Genomic DNA, 17,774 nt, shown 5'->3' on the forward strand with positions numbered 1-17,774 from the left:
AGGATTCTCCTGTGAACAAATTCATTGGTTATCTTTAATGTTCATTCTGTTGTGTGAAGAGCAAACTGTACAGAATATAAGATTACGATGAAAAGGGAGATCAATTAGCATCAAGCAAGAGCAGCATGGGGTTCATTCAGGAGCCTTTTGGCTGCATGAAAGAAACTGACTTTATGTGTGTGTGCTTTCACAATCTGAAACGTTATCCCTGATGGGAGCAGGGAAAAGAGAGTATCTGAAGTGTGATAGCTCTTTCTGTATGTTTGGCTGCCTTTTCTAGCCAGTGGAGAATATAGATGGAGTCTACGGAGGGGAGGAAAGTTTGCAATATGCTCTGACTTGCATTCACTACCTTCTGTAGATTCTTCCGACCTTGAGCAGAGCAGCTCCTGTGCTAGGCTGTGATCCATCCAGCAAGAACGCTCAATGGTGCACCTGTAGAAGTTGTAGAGGGATAAGGGAGACATGCTGAACTTCCTTAAATTTCTAAGAACATAGAAGCATTTGGTGCCTTTTCCTCACCGTCATGCCAAGGTACTCGTCCCAGTCAGGTTGTTGGGAGATATTTACTTTGAAGAACTTGAGGCTGTTGACTCTTTTGACTTCGGCAACATCAATGTAGACAGAGGTGTGAATAGGACATTGGATGGCAAGCTGGAAAGGGAGTATAGGCTTGGCAAGATGTGGTTCTACAACCACCAAATTGTCTGTGACTGCTTGGACCTCCTGTCCTGCCTGCCTACAGGGGCAATCCACTGTACGTGCAGGGAGGTAACCTGGGAGGCTGGCTCCACCCACTCCCTGCCAAACCCCGGCCCCATATAAAGGTTCACGCCAGCCATTGGGCAGCAGTAGAGAACCTGGAGCCAGAAGGGATACCAAACCTTGCGTGCAAATTTTAAGATAATTAAAGCCTGTAGAACCGCCTTTGTAGTTTGACCTTGTTTGTTTGCACTGCAGTGCATCACATACAGTGGGCCACAAAGGTTAGAGCTGGGTTCTCAACTTCTTAAAATTTGTTAACTTGTGAAGGAGACATTAATGAGCTTCAAAATGATTGGGAAAATGGAGTGTATTTTGAAAAATTCCAAAACTCTCCATTTTGACAAGAAAAATAAAAACATATTTATTTTAATGGTGAGAGATTGTAGACAGATCAGTGTTCTAGAGTTTAATTTGTAAAAGGCTATGTTGCTCATTGCTATTGTGAAGGGAATTAAATACAAATATATATTTCAGTTCTGCAAGGCATTGATCAGACCACATTTGGAATCATGGGAGGGATTAGAAGCGGGTAAGAGAAGGTGTATAAGATGAATGTAGGCAAGATGTCTTATGAGAAAAGTTTGATAGGCTAGGGTTGTATCCACTGAAAACTAACAGAGTGAAAGATGACTTATTAAAAACATAATTCTGAACGGTCATGACAGGGTATGTTTCTTCTTCTGGGAGAATTTAGAACTGGGTGCCACTGGAGACAATCCATTTCAGATTGACATGAAGCAAAAAAAATTCTGAAATGGTCATGCATCTTTGGAGCTCTATCCCTTGAAGTGATTGGAAGCAGAATCATTGATTATATTTAAGGGTGGCCATAACAGCATAAGACATAGGAGAAGATACAGGCTAATCAGCTCATCAAATCTACCCTGCCATTCAATCCGGAGCTGATTCAGTTTTCCACTCAGCCCCACTGCCCTGCCTTCACAAGATATAAGAGCAGAAGTAGGCCAATCGGCCCAGTAGGTTTGTTCTGCCTTCTCCCCATTACCTTTGATGTCCTAGCTAATCAAGAATCTCTGTCTTAAATAACCTGGCCTCCACAGCTGCCTGTGGCACAAATTCCACAGAATCACCACCCTCTGGCTGAAGAAATTCCTCCGTATCTCTGTCCTAAGAGGACGCCCTTTAACCCTGAAGTTGTGCCCTCTTGTCCTAGACTTTCCCACCATGAGAAACAACTTTTCTACATCAACTCTGTCCATGCTTTTCAGCATCTGAAATGTTTCATATTCTCCTAAATTCCAATGAATATAGTCCAAGGGCTATCAAATGGTCCTCATATGATAAGACTTTAATTCCCAAAATCATCCAAGTGAACCTCCTTTGAACCTTTTTCATTGTCAGGACATCCTTTCTCAACTGCTCATAATGCTCCATGAGGTCTCACCAATGCCCTATAGAGTTTCAACATCTCATCCCTGCTCTTATATTCTATTCCTATTGAAATGAATGCCAGCATTGCATTTACCCTTCTTCACCACCAACTCTACCTGCAAAGGTGAGGCAGAAAGATAAGCAATGATCTGATTGAATGTTACAGCAAATTTAAGTGAACAGTGTTGTTGCATACTTTACGGATTGGTATGGAGGATCAAATGGAGGTTTTTCATTTTCTTTGGAGTGTGGAGAGTTAATTTGTCATTTGATAACCAGGGGATCATAATTTGAAGTTGGAATAAAAAAAATGAAAGAGGAAGCGACATTTCTTTCAACATAGAATCCAGGGGGGAAAAAGGACCATCATGTAATTTCAGGCAAAATAGAAGCTGTGTTTCCTTTTGTACTTTGGAAGAGATGGATAAAGGACAAAATCCAAAGCAGTGGGCTTTTTTTTGGGGATTATACAAGCTAAAGGCCAAAGGCAACACAATGGGAAGAAAGTAATATACATTTCTGCATTTCCTTTTTATCCCTGCCACTTTAACAGTAAGAAATGCTGTCGATGTTACCAAATGGAACCTAAAATGAAGCAACATTTTTCAAACTATCATAAAACATTCTGCATCTTGCCATCTTGTGCCATCTTATTTTCCACATATATCTCGTCAAGATGGCCCACAGGTGCTGTCTTTTATTCACCATATGTACCCACTGCTGCCGCTGAGTTTCAACAGACTACTGGGACATATTGTGTGAAACACAAAAGTCTGCACAAACTGTGACTGTAGTAAAAACAGAAATGCTGGAGGAACTCAACAGAACTTGCACAATCCATTGGAAGTAAAGATAAATAACCAATATTTCGGGCCAGAGCCCTTTTTTTTTTTTTTTTTAACTTTTTTATTTTTCACACCATAAATCACAATAGCCATGATATACACTTTTTCTTTTCCACACATTTACAGTGACTTTTTCTCCCTCCCCCCTCCCTCCTCCCAAGCCACCCCCCCACCCCCCCCTCTCATCCATTTTAGGTATACAATCTAGGTTGCATTAATTCAGTTAGACAATGTTGTCATTCAACAAAAATACACCAGAAATTCTACTGAGTCCATTCTTTTCTTTTCTTCTCCTTCCATCAACTTAGGTAATGTTTGTTCCCGGTAGGTTTTCGCTATTGTATTTAATGTAAGGCTCCCATACTTGTTCGAATATTTCAATATTATTTCTTAAACTATATGTTATTTTTTCTAATGGAATACATTTATTCATTTCTATATACCATTGTTGTATTTTCAAATTATCTTCCAATTTCCAGGTTGACATAATACATTTTTTTGCTACGGCTAGGGCTATCTTGACAAATCTTTTTTGTGCATCTTCCAAGTCAATTCCAAATTCTTTATTTTTTATGTTACTTAGGAGAAAGATCTCTGGATTCTTTGGTATATTGTTTTCTGTTATTTTATTTAATATCTGATTGAGATTATCCCAAAATTTTTCTACTCTCTCACATGTCCAGATTGCATGAATTGTTGTTCCCCTTTCTTTTTTACATCAAAAACATCTATCAGATACTGTTGGGTCCCATTTATTTAACTTTTGCGGTGTAATGTATAGTCTGTGTAACCAATTATATTGTATCATACGCAGCCTCGTATTTATTGTATTTCTCATCGTTCCAGAGCATAACTTCTCCCATGTTTCCTTTTTTATCTTTATATTTAAATCTTGTTCCCATTTTTGTTTAGTTTTACCATTTGTTTCCTCATTCTCCTTTTCTTGCAGTTTAATATACATATTTTTTATAAATCTTTTGATTAACATTGTATCTGTAATCACATATTCAAGGTTACTTCCCTCTGGTAAACTCAAGTTGCTTCCTAATTTATCTTTCAAGTAGGATCTCAGTTGGTAATATGCCAGCGCTGTATCTCCAGTTATATTGTACTTATCTCTCATTTGTTCAAAGGATAAGAATCTACTTCCTGAAAAACAATTTTCTATTCTTTTAATCCCTTTTTTTTTCCCATTTTCTAAAGGCAAGGTTGTCTATTGTAAAAGGGAGTAGCTTATTTTGCGTCAATATTAGTTTTGGTATTTGGTAATTTATTTTATTTCTTTCTACATGAGTCTTCTTCCATATATTGAGGAGATGGTGTAATACTGGAGAAGTTCTATGTTGTACCAATTTTTCGTCCCATTTATATAATATGTGTTCAGGTATCTTTTCCCCTATTTTATCTAATTCTAGTCTCGTCCAGTCTGGTTTTTCCCTTGTTTGATAAAAATCTGATAGGTACCTTAATTGTGCGGCTCTATAATAATTATTGAAGTTTGGCAATTGTAAGCCTCCTTGTTTATACCATTCTGTTAATTTATCTAGTGCTATCCTCGGTTTCCCCCCTCTCCATAAAAATCTCCTTATTATTTTCTTTAACTCTTTGAAGAATTTTTCTGTCAGTTGTATTGGCAATGCCTGAAATAAGTATAGTATCCTTGGAAAAATGTTCATTTTAATACAGTTTATCCTTCCTATCAGTGTTAGTGGTAGCTCTTTCCAATGCTCTAAATCGTCCTGTAATTTTTTCATTAGTGGATTGTAATTGAGTTTATATAATTGGCCTAGATTTTTGTTTATTTGCACACCTAGGTATCTTATTGCCTGCGTTTGCCATCTGAATGGGGATTCCTCCTTAAATTTTGAGAAATCCGCGTTATTCATAGGCATTGCTTCACTTTTATTTACGTTTATCTTGTATCCCGACACTTCTCCATATTCCTTCAATTTCTTATATAGTTCTTTTATTGATAGTTCTGGTTCTGTTAAGTACACTATCACATCATCCGCAAACAGACTGATTTTATATTCCCTGTCTTTTATTTTTATTCCTTTTATATTATTATCTCTTCTTATCGATTCTGCTAGTGGTTCTATAGCTAGCGCAAACAATAATGGTGATAGTGGGCATCCCTGCCGCGTTGACCTGCTTAAGTTAAATTGCTTTGATACATGTCCATTTACTGTCACTTTCGCTAACGGTCCCTTATATAATGCTTTAATGCAATTAATATACTTCTCTGGTAAACTGAATTTTTGCAATACTTTGAACAAGTAATTCCATTCTACTGTGTCGAAGGCCTTCTCTGCGTCCAAAGCAACTGCTACTGCCGGTGCTTTATTTCCTTCTACTGCATGAATTAAGTTAATAAATTTACAAATATTGTCTGTTGTGCGTCTTTTTTTGATAAATCCAGTTTGGTCTAAATTTACCATTTTCGGTACCTGTTCTGCTAATCTGTTTGCTAATAGTTTAGATATTATCTTATAATCTGTGTTTAGCAGAGATATTGGTCTATATGACGCTGGTGAGAGTGGATCTTTCCCTTGTTTTAGTATCACTGTAATTATTGCTGTTTTACATGAATCTGGTAAGTTTTGTGTCTCATCAATCTGGTTGATTACATCCAGGAGGGGCGGTATTATTAGGTCTTTAAATGTTTTGTAGAATTCTATTGGGAGTCCATCCTCTCCTGGTGTCTTATTATTTGGTAAATTTTTTATTATCTCTTGTATTTCTACTGTTCCAAATGGTTCTGTTAATTTATTTTGTTCCTCTATTTGTAGTTTTGGTAGTTCAATTTTAGTCAAAAATTCATCTATATTCCCTTCTTTCCCTTCGTTTTCGGTTCGGTATAATTGTTCATAGAATTCTCTGAAGTTTTCCTTAATTTCTTTTGGATTATATGTAATTTGTTTGTCTTTTTTCCTTGTTGCCAATACCATTTTCTTAGTTTGCTCTGTCTTAAGCTGCCATGCTAAGATTTTGTGTGTTTTTTCACCTAGTTCATAATATTTCTGTTTTGTCTTCATTATATTCTTCTCCACCTTATATGTTTGTAATGTTTCATATTTTATTTTTTTATCCGCCAATTCTCTTCTTTTGGTTGTATCTTCCTTTATTGCTAATTTTTTTTCTATGTTTATTATTTCCCTTTCCAACTGCTCTGTTTCCTGATTATAGTCCTTCTTCATCTTGGTTGCATAACTTATTATTTGCCCTCTAATGAATGCTTTCATTGCGTCCCATAGTATAAACTTATCTTCCACTGATTCCGTATTTACTTCAAAGTACATTTTTAATTGTTTTTCAATAAATTCTCTAAAATCCTGTCTTTTAAGTAGCATGGGGTTTAATCTCCATCTATACATTCTTGGAGGGATGTCCTCTAGCTCTATTGCCAATAACAGGGGTGAGTGGTCCGATAATAGTCTAGCTTTATATTCCGTTTTCCTAACTCTCCCTTGAATGTGGGCTGATAACAGGAATAGGTCTATCCTTGAGTATGTTTTATGTCTAGTCGAGTAGTGTGAGTATTCCTTTTCTTTTGGGTTTTGTTTCCTCCATATGTCCACAAGTTTCATTTCTTGCATTGATTTAATTATAAATTTGGTTACTTTGTTCTTCCTGTTAATTTTTTTCCCCGTTTTATCCATATTTGGATCCAAATTCAGATTGAAATCCCCTCCTATTAGTATGTTCCCTTGCGTATTAGCTACCTTCAAAAAGATATCTTGCATAAACTTTTGATCTTCTTCGTTAGGTGAATATATATTAAGTAGATTCCAAAGCTCTGAATATATCTGACATTTTATCATAACATATCTCCCTGCTGGATCTATTATTTCCTCTTCTATTTTAAATGGCACATTTTTGCTAATTAATATAGCCACTCCTCTTGCTTTTGAATTATACGATGCTGCTGTTACATGTCCTACCCAATCTCTCTTTAATTTCTTGTGCTCCAATTCAGTTAAGTGTGTTTCTTGGACAAATGCTATATCTATTTTTTCCTTTTTCAGTAAATTTAGTAGTTTCTTCCTTTTAATTTGGTTATGTATTCCATTAATATTTAGAGTCATATAGTTCAGCGTAGCCATTTTATATTTTGTTTATCTTCTCTTTCCGTTTTTCCATCATTACCTTTCCTCCTTTTCCATTTCTGTTTTCTTATTTTCAACTCTTTACCAGACAACATTCCTACAACATCCAACATTTTCCTTATTCTCCTATTTCTATCTTCTTTATCCCCAATCTCCCCTTCCCCTCCTGAGTTGCCCTTTATCCCTTGCCGGACAACCACATCTCCCCTCTCCATTTGGATTTGCGAATCCACTCGCAAGCGTCAACTGATTTTGCAGTGACCGCTCTTTTCCCCCACCCAGCCCCCCCCAGAAAAGATTTCGCTTTTTATATGTCACAAAGGTCACTCTTTTAATTCCCTCCTTATTCTCTCTATTCCATTACCTTCCCTTATTAATTCTTGTCTATACTCTCTATGTTTTCCTCTAATTACAGATACTTTCACATATGCCCATTGTCTCTATTCACTCTTATACCTCTTTACCCGCATACATATCAATCGTGGTCATTTTTACCCTCCTTACCCGTCTTCATCCCTCAGTCTATTTTTGTCTTTACCCACATACATATCAATCGTGATAATTTTTGCTCTCATTACCCGTCTTCATCCCTCAGTCTATTTTTGTAATTGTTCTGCAAATTTTCGTGCTTCTTCTGGATCCGAGAATAGTCTGTTTTGATGTCCTGGAATAAATATTTTCAATACCGCAGGATGCTTCAGTGTAAATTTATATCCTTTCTTCCATAAAATCGCTTTTGCTGTATTGAACTCTTTCCTCTTCTTTAGGAGTTCAAAGCTTATATCTGGATAAATGAAGATTTTTTGCCCTTTATACTCCAGTGGTTTGTTGCCCTCTCTTACTTTTTCCATTGTCTTCTCCAGTACCTTTTCTCTTGTAGTATATCTTAGGAATTTTACTACAATAGATCTTGGTTTTTGTTGTGGTTGTGGTTTAGGGGCCAATGCTCTATGTGCCCTTTCTATTTCCATTTCTTGCTGTAGTTCTGGACATCCTAGGGCCTTAGGGATCCATTCTTTTATAAACTCCCTCATATTCTTGCCTTCTTCATCTTCCTTAAGGCCCACTATCTTTATGTTATTTCTTCTGTTATAATTTTCCATTATATCTATTTTTTGGGCTAGTAATTCTTGTGTCTCTTTAGCTTTTTTATTAGATTCCTCCAATTTCTTTTTTAAGTCTTCTACCTCCATTTCTGCTGCTACTGCCCGCTCTTCCATCTTGTCCATTTTTTTCCCCATTTCTGTTAAGGTCATATCCATTTTATTTATTTTCTTTTCTGTGTTGTTTATTCTTCTTCTTAAATCATTGAATTCCTGTGTTTGCCATTCTTTAAATGACTCCATGTATCCTCTAACAAGAGCAAGTATATCCTTTACCTTGCCTTTCCCTTTATCTATTTCACTGTATTCTTCCTCTTCTTCTTCCTCTAGGTTGGCCATCTGTTGTTTCTTTGCTGCCCTTTCCTCCTCTTCTTTCTTGTTTCCATTGTCTTCTGTGGTCTCTTCTTGCTGCAGGTGTTCTGCAGCTGTCGTTGCCGGCTGTGGAGATCGACTCCCCAGCTGGTCCCCCCTCCCGTCGGTGTGTTTTTTTTCATGCGCATCGCGCATGCGCGACTCCTCGCGCATGCGCGGTTGCGCACTTTTACTCGGCTCTGTGAGCCATTGTTGTAGTTCTTTTTCTACCGACCTGAGGTAGTGGGGTCTTCTCTCCACAGCGGGCCTCTTCGGACAGGTAAGGCCTTCACCTTTTTCCTCCGTTGTCTTCTCTTCCTCTCTTCTTTCCGTTGATTTTGATTTTTCTCCTTTTGTCTCCATCTTCTTTCCACCTTTATACTCACTTTTCTTTAACTTGTATTTCTGTGCCTTTGTATTTTCTCTTGTTTTTCCCGACTTTTCTGGAGAGGGCTGGAGTTCACCGTCCGGCCACTACTCCATCACGTGACTCCTCCGCCAGAGCCCTTTTTCGAGGACCCACTACCCCATTACAGGAAGGATGTGGAGAGGGTGCAGAGGAGATTTACCAGCTTGTTGCCTGGAGTGGAAAATGTGTTCTATGAGGCAAGGTTACCAGAGCTAGGGATGTTCTCTTCAGAGGAGACTTAGTCGAGGTCTTCAGGATTATGAGAAACATAAATAAGGTTGACAACCAGCACCTTTTTCCCAGGGCAGGAATAACAAACACCGGAGGACATCTGTGCAAAGTGAAAGGAGGAAAGTTTAGGGGAGACATCAGGGGTAAGTTTTTTTTTTACAGAGTTGTGGGTGCCTGGAATGCATTTCCAGGGATGGTGGTGGAGGTTGGTACAATAAGGAGATTCTTAGACGGGCACGTGGACAAAATATAAATAGAGGGTTATGAGATTGGAAGGGTTTAGTTTTTTTAAGGAATCTACTGTGCTGCAATGTTCTATGATCTATATATTTTTACTTTTTTATGGACTCTGTGAGACCTGGTGAGATGCTCCAGCATTTTCGTGTTTTTACCAATTGTCATCATTTCTAATTCTACCCCTGCCCAAAACCTGTGGAACCACAGACCTTATACACAATGAGAAAGAGGAAGTCAGGCAGTGATGTCGTCCTCCTTAGCCCAGGGATAACGATTTAGCCACAGATTTTCATTCAATCCATAGAATGAACATCAGGGATAAAGAAGTTTGTGGATGAAACAAAAGTTGGTGATGTCATTGATAATGAGGAGGAAAGTTTTAAACTGCTGAAAGCTAGAGGTTCTCTGGTCAATTGGGTAGAAAATTGACAAAGGGAATTTAATTTAGAAAAAGGTAGGTCATGCATTGGGCAGGTGCAATAAGAAAGGGAATACATAATAAAGAGAAGGACACTCAGTGGCTCCATAAAAGTAGCAAGACAGGTCAGTCAGGTGGTTAAACTGACATTATGGAAGCTTTCCTTTCCTTTATTAGTTGAGCTATTGAATATCCAAGGCCACACTTTCATGACATGCAGCACTAATGTCGAAGTAAGGGTCCGACGAGTTAAGATTGATAATTAATATATCAAATACATTAACACATTCACTAATTAACCAAACTATTAATACATAAATACAACTTGGTTAATTTTTATGTTGGGATAGTTGCAGATACCCAAGGACAGTGATGGGGCCCCAGGTTGTGTGTTGCCTGGCAATGACAACTCTACTAGCCCTGACCGAGGACAGTTAGGGAGTATGGGATGTGAATTGCTTGATAACAACAGCCTGACTGATAAATTTCCAAAAGTCTCGTTTCTCTCTAGAATCATATGACTTACAATAATTTGGGGAACAAAAACAGTATAAATACCCGAAGGGAGGGGAATATCTGTGTGATTGGTCCACAATATGCTGCCTCATGGAGATCAGTGATTCTCAACCTTTATTTTTCCCCTCACATACCTCCTGAAGAAAACTGAGGTCCTCCATCAGCCAGCTCCCCACCATGACTACCAGCCCCCCCACATCTCCATCGGGCACACAAAACTCAAAACGGTCAACCAGTTTACCTATCTCGGCTGCACCATTTCATCAGATGCAAGGATCGACAATGAGATAGACAACAGACTCGCCAAGGCAAATAGCGCCTTTGGAAGACTACACAAAAGAGTCTGGAAAAACAACCAACTGAAAAACCTCACAAAGATAAGCGTATACAGAGCCGTTGTCATACCCACACTCCTGTTCGGCTCCGAATCATGGGTCCTCTACCGGCACCACCTACGGCTCCTAGAACGCTTCCACCAGCGTTGTCTCCGCTCCATCCTCAACATCCATTGGAGCGCTTACACCCCTAACGTCGAAGTACTCGAGATGGCAGAGGTCGACAGCATCGAGTCCACGCTGCTGAAGATCCAGCTGCGCTGGATGGGTCACGTCTCCAGAATGGAGGACCATCGCCTTCCCAAGATCGTGTTATATGGCGAGCTCTCCACTGGCAACCGTGACAGAGGTGCACCAAAGAAAAGGTACAAGGACTACCTAAAGAAATCTCTTGGTGCCTGCCACATTGACCACCGCCAGTGGGCAGATATCGCCTCAAACCGTGCATCTTGGCGCCTCACAGTTTGGCGGGCAGCAACCTCCTTTGAAGAAGACCGCAGAGCCCACCTCACTGACAAAAGGCAAAGGAGGAAAAACCCAACACCCAACCCCAACCAACCAATTTTCCCTTGCAACCGCTGCAATCGTGTCTGCCTGTCCCGCATCGGACTTGTCAGCCACAAACGAGCCTGCAGCTGACGTGGACTTTTTACCCCCTCCATAAATCTTCGTCCGCGAAGCCAAGCCAAAGAAAAAGGAAGAGATGCCTAGGAAGTGACTGTTTTGAGATTGTTAATGTCAGATAGCTTTGGAGAATTTAATCCCATGCATTTGCATGTTTGCAGAGCTCCTTGATCCTCTATGGAAGTGACGGATCTCTCACAGGACCGAGTATCGAATAAAGGGGATTGGATGAAGTCTAAATCAGTGGTTCTCAACCATTTTTCCCACTCACATACCACCTTATATAATCCTTTATTAACCACAGAGCACCTATGGCAATGGTTCTCAACCTTTTTTTTCACTCACACACCATCTTAAGTAATCCCTTATTAACCACAGAGAACCTATATGGAATCCCATACATATTGAACCCCAAAATCTGGATCGAGGATTGACACCGATTGTCTACATTAGTTGGACCAAAGCTGGGGTCAGCAATTAAAAGAGACTTTTCAGGACATTGTCAGGAGTCCAAACTGCAGCATTGCTAGAAGAATGAAGAAGCAAGGTTCCTTTCTTTGGAACAGGAGCAGGGGAAGCTTAACCAAGGTTTAGAAAATAGACTAAAATAAATAGAGTAAAAAAGGAAGAACTTATTTTCTTCATCCAATAGTCAGAAACTAGAGGGCATAGATTTAAAGTTACTGGTGACAGGGAGATGTTTAAAAAAAAAATTACATCTAGAGGGTGATAGGCTTGGAATTCACTGTCAGAAAGGATGACAGCATAACTCCACCAATACCGGAGCATCTCAGGACTGTGTTTTTAGCGCCCTGCCTCTATTCACTTTACACCTATGACTGTGTGGTTTGGTATGACAATAATATCATCTAAAAATTTGCCAACTATACCACGGTAGTGGTAGGGGAAAGGGATGAGTCACCATACAGGACGGAGATTGAAAACTTGGCTGAATGGTGCACCAACAACAATCTTGTACTCAATATCACCAAAACTAAGGTGCTGACTTCAAGAAAGGAAAGCCAGAGATATACAATCCAGTGATCATTGCGGTATCAGAGGTGGAGAGGGTGAGCAAATTTAAGCTCTTGTGAGTCACTATCTTGGAGGATCTTTCCTGGACCCAACACGCCAATGGCACTGTGAAGAAAGGACATCCACGCCTCTACATCCTCAGGAATTTGTGAAGGTTTGGTATGACACCAGAAACCCTGACAAATTTCTACAGAGCTGTGGTGGAAAGTGTGCTGACTGGCTACATCACAGTCTGATATAAGGACACCAATACACCTGAGCTTAAAGCTCTCCAAAAGGTAGTGAACACAGCCCAGGACATTACGGGCAAAACCCCTCCTCCTATTGAGAACATCTGCAGGGAACACTGCCATGGGAGAGCAGCAGCAATCATCAAAGACCCTCACCACTCAGCATATGCTCTGTTCTCACGGCTGCCATCAGGTTAGAGTTTGAGGGGCCACAAGACTCGAACGACCAGGTTCAAGAAATGCTGCTACCCCTCCACCATCAGACTCCTTGAAGGACTCTTACTTGTTCACTTTATTGATTTTCTTCTTTATTCTCTGTGTTGCACAGTTTGTTTGCATTCATTGTTTGTTTACAGTTTTTATTTGGTTACATGCATACACTGTGTAACAGTTTTTTGCACTACCAATTTGTGGTATTTCTGCCGCATCTGCAGAAAAAAATCTCAGGCTAATAAATGACGTCTTGTATGTAACGATTGTGATCATGTTTGCATGGCCACAAGCAAGGCCTTGATTATAGTTACTGTTTGATTAGACTTGGCTGCCAGCAGGGAGTTGACACACAGAGCAAGAGATCTGAATGTGAGATCTGTAATAGAGGCCTGAAGCCTCATGGCATGCCTTCTGGTGCTGTTTACAACAGCCTTAAAGCGAAGAACCTTTTCCTTCATCTGTGTGTTGCCGAAGAACTCACACCTTTTTTCTCCTCATCTCTGTGTTAAATGGGTATTTTCTAATTCCATGACTGTCCCCTCTTGTCCTAGACTCACCCACCATCTTATTCACATCTACTCTGTCCAATCCTTTAAGCATTTAAAATGTTTCTATAGATCCTTCTCATTCTTCTATACTTCAATGAAGATAGTCCAAAAGCCAATAATCATTCCTCATATGTTATCCCTTGCATTCCAGGAATCATCTTGGTAAATCTTCTCTGTACTCTCTCCAACATCATAACATCCCTTCTAAGATAAGGGACCCAAAATTGCACACAGTTATTCCAAATAATGTCTCACCAGTGCCCTATAGAGCCTCACCAACATCTCTTTAGTCTTATATGCTATTCCTCTTAAACTGAATGCCAACATAACATTTTCTTTCTTTACTACTGATCCAACCTGGTGATTAACCTTTCAGACCCCCGAGTTCCTTCGCACTTGGGAATTTTGAATCCCCCCCCCACATCCATATAATAAACTGCCTGTTTATTTCTTCTTCCAAAATGTACAACCGTGCATTTCTCAACATTGTATCTCATCTGCCTTGTTTTGCTCGCTCTCCTAAGCTGTCCAAGTCTCTCTGCAACCTTTCAGTTTCTTCAACATTTCCTACTCCACCACCTATCTTGGTGTCACCTGCAAACTTCACCAGAAAACCATTCAATCCATAATCTAAATCATCAATATACATTGTAAAAAGAACTAACCCCAACACCGACCCTGCAGAACACCACTAGTAACTGGCAACCAACCAGAACAGCCTTTTCCCACCCTTTGCTTCCTGCCTATCAGACAATTCTCCACCCAGTCTAATATCTTTTCTTTAATTCCATGGGCTCTCATCTTATTAAGCAGCCTCTTATTAAAGGCCTTTTGAAAATACATATACACAAGATCCACAGCCTCGCCCATGTCCATCCTACTTGAGATTTCCTCAAAAAATTCCAATAGGTTGGTCAAGCAGGATCTTCCCTTCATGAAACTGTGCCGGCCTGGACCTATCATATCATGCACCTCGAGGAATTTTATAACTTCATTCTTGAGATCGACTCCAATAACTTTCCAATGACTGACGTCAAACTAATAGGGCTACATTTTCTTTTTTTCTGCCTCTCTCCTTTCTTAAACAGCAGAACTACATTTGCGACCTTCCAATCCTCTGGAACCATGCCAGAGTATCTTAATTTCTAGAAAATCATTTCCAATGCTTCTACAATCTCCAAAGCCACCTCCGTCAGAACCCGTGAGAGGTCCTCATCAGGTCCAGAAGACTAATCTATCTTTAGTCTATTCAGTTTACTAAGTACTATCTCTAGTAATCCTGCCTGTACTTAATTCTATTTCCTGAGACCTCTGATTATCAAGTATATTGCTATTGTCTTCCTCAAGACTTCCCGAAGACTGATGCAAAATACTCATTTAGTTCCTCTGCCATATCTTTGTTACCCATTAGAATTTCTCCAGCTATTTCAATCAGTCCTATATCTACCTGCGTCTTTTACTCTTTATATATTTAAAAAAAAAACTCTTAGTATCCGTTTGTATGTTATTTGCCAACTTCCTTTCATAATTCATCGTTTCTTTCTTAATGAATTTCTCTAAGTTTTTTAAAGATTCCTAGTCCTGTTTTCCCACTAATTTTTGCTTCCTTTTTTCCCTCCTTTTGCTTTTATTTTAGCCTTAATCTTTCTTGTTAGCCATATTTGTGCCATTTTTCCATTCATAATTTTCTTTTTTTTGGAATATATCTATCCTGCATTTTCTTTATTTTTTGTAGAAATAGCATCCAATTCTGCTCTGCCGTCCATCCATCTAGCTTACTATTCCAGTCATCTTGGGCCAGTTCATCCCTCATTTCACTGTAATTTCTTTGGGTTAATTCTTCCAAAATGTACAACCGTGCATTTCTCAACATTGTATCTCATCTGCCTTGTTTTGCCCACTCTCCTAAGCTGTCCAAGTCTCTCTGCAACCTTTCAGTTTCTTCAACATTTCCTACTCCACCACCTATCTTGGTGTCACCTGCAAACTTCACCAGAAAACCATTCAATCCATAATCTAAATCATCAATATACATTGTAAAAAGAACTAGCCCCAACACCGACCCTGCACTGAAATATTGGCACACCTGATATCAACTTTTCCTTTTCAAATTTGAAACTGAACTCAAACATATTATCATCACTACTTCCTCAGGGTTCCATTATCTTTAGTTCCATAATCACAGAGCACCCAATCCAAAACCGCTGATCCCCTGGTGGGCTTAACGACAAGCTGTACCAAAAAGCCATCCCATAGCCATTCTACAAACTCTCTCTCCTGAGATCCAGTACCTTCCTAACTTTCCCAATCCCTTTTCATGTTAAAATCCCCCATAATTATTTTGACATTTTCCTTCTGACACACTTTTTCTAATTCCAGCTGTAACTCATAGTCCACTTCCGTGGTGCTGTTTGGGTCCTTTTACCCTTGCCATTTCTTAACTCAACCCTTCTTCTGACTGGAATGTGGCATTAAAGAATAGAAATTAAACTCATCATCTTCCAGATGTCAGAATCAGAATCAGGTTTATAGGCATGAACATGTGTCATGAAATTTGTTGTTTTACAGCAGTGGTATTGTGCAGAATAAAGAATATATGAACATAGGAGCAGGAGTAGGCCATCTGGCTCACCATTCAATGAGATCATAGCTGACCTGTCGATAGGCTCAGCTCCACCGACCTATCTTTCCTTCATATCCCTTAATTTTCCTACTATGGAAAAACCTATCCAATCTTGTCTTAAATATATTTATTGAGGTCTCCTCCACTGCTTCAATGGGCAGCAAATTCCACAAATTACTACCCTCTTAGAAAAGTGGCTCCTTCTCTTCTCTGTCCCAAATCTGCATCCTGAATCTTGAGTCTTTGTCCCCTAGTTCTAGTCTCCCCCACCAAAGGAAACAACTTACCTACCTCGATCCTACTTATGCCTTTCATAATTTTCTTTTTCTATATGATTCCCCTCTCATTCTTCTAAATTTCAGTGAATAGAGTCCCAGACAACTCAATCTCTCCACACAGTCTAATCATCTCATCTCTGGAATCAACCTGGTGAACCCTGCCTGCATCTCCTCCAAGGCCAGAGCTTCCGACCTCAAATAAAGAAACCCAAACCGTTCACAGTTCTCCAGAATGTGGGCTCACCAGTACCATGTACAGTTGCAGCATAACCTCCCTGCTCCTAAATTCAATCCCTCTAGGAATGAAGGCCAACATTCCATTTGCCTTTTTGATAGCCTGGTGCACCTGCAAATTAACCTTTTGCGATTCATGTACAAGGAATCCCAAAGTCCCGTACCTCCTTCCTGATGGTAGCAATGCAAAAAGGGTGATGAGAGGCATTAATGATAGATACTGCTCTAAAGCAGTAGAACATTACAGCAGAGAAAACAGGTCTTCAACCCTTCTAGTCTGTGCCTAGTCTCACTGACCTGCACCCAGTCCATTGCCCTCCATATCACTCCCATGTTCCTTGATGCTCTGCCTCTTAAAGCTGTCATTAATGGAGGGAAGACTAATGCCCACAATGGCACTAGATGTCAATTGCATTTCAGGAGTAGAACATCTAACACGAGTCAAAAATTTGTGGGTTCATGTTTAATGAGCATAATGTACAGCTGCTACTTCACAGCAATAGTGCAAAGAAAAGTACCATCTGTCCTTTCAAGCAAAAGCTAGAGGTTGGGTGGCACCATTTTAACAAAGGTCAGAACAAATCCCCATGACCTCCGTTAAAATCGGTCACTCACTCAACAGTAGGACGTTAGTGCAACACTGTTACAGCGCCAGCGAACCGGGTTTGAACTTAGCGCTGTCTGTAGGAAGCTTATACATTCTCCCCGTGCCTTTGTGAGTTTCCTCAAGATGCTCCAGTTTCCTCCCACCCTTCAAAACGTACCGGGGTTGTAGGGTTAATTGGGTGTAATTAAGCGAAATTAAAAGGCCAAAAGGGCCTTTTACCGTCCTGTTTGTCTAAATTTAAAATAAATGTGGCAGGTTTGCTTCCAACATTTAAATACTGCAAAATAATTCATACTTCATTTTTTTCAGGAGAATATGAAAGGAAAAAAAAGCTATTTCAGAGGTGGACTGGAGTCAGATTCCAAAGTACTGCTGCATTGGTGTGTGGATAGCATAGTTGATAGGAATTCAAGTCATTACATACTAAAATGCAAACAAGCAAAGCATTTAATCAAGATTCACAATAAGGACAGATTGTTAAAATAAACTATTCAGGTTACTAAGCAATATTTTTGCATTTTCCATCCAAGTGTTATATTCATAAACAGCGACCTCTTGGTGTGCATGTTTTGTCTGATCTATAATGAAGGCAGAACGATTACAAGTGCAGAGAAAATTGCTATGCAATTGGTCGCAATATTACGGAAGGTGCCAAGAGGCAGCTTCTTTGGGGA

At 39.6% G+C, this 17,774-nt stretch overlaps 1 protein-coding gene and 1 long non-coding RNA gene across 24 annotated transcripts in view; one reads left to right on the forward strand and one right to left on the reverse strand.

Annotated features, from left to right (window-relative positions):
• Window positions 1-17,600, forward strand: part of LOC138752256 (uncharacterized) — a 36,711-nt gene extending 19,111 nt beyond the window's left edge. Inside the window, exon 3 of the long non-coding RNA XR_011350451.1 lies at window positions 17,410-17,600. This is a non-coding gene — a long non-coding RNA (uncharacterized lncRNA). The remainder of the gene's footprint in view (window positions 1-17,409) is intronic.
• LOC138753237 (neurexin-3-like) overlaps window positions 1-17,774 on the reverse strand; it is a 2,173,925-nt gene that overhangs the window by 967,189 nt on the left and 1,188,962 nt on the right. The window lies entirely within an intron of this gene.

The sequence above is a fragment of the Narcine bancroftii genome, chromosome 2, assembly GCF_036971445.1.
Source record: "Narcine bancroftii isolate sNarBan1 chromosome 2, sNarBan1.hap1, whole genome shotgun sequence".
Classification (NCBI taxonomy): domain Eukaryota; kingdom Metazoa; phylum Chordata; class Chondrichthyes; order Torpediniformes; family Narcinidae; genus Narcine; species Narcine bancroftii.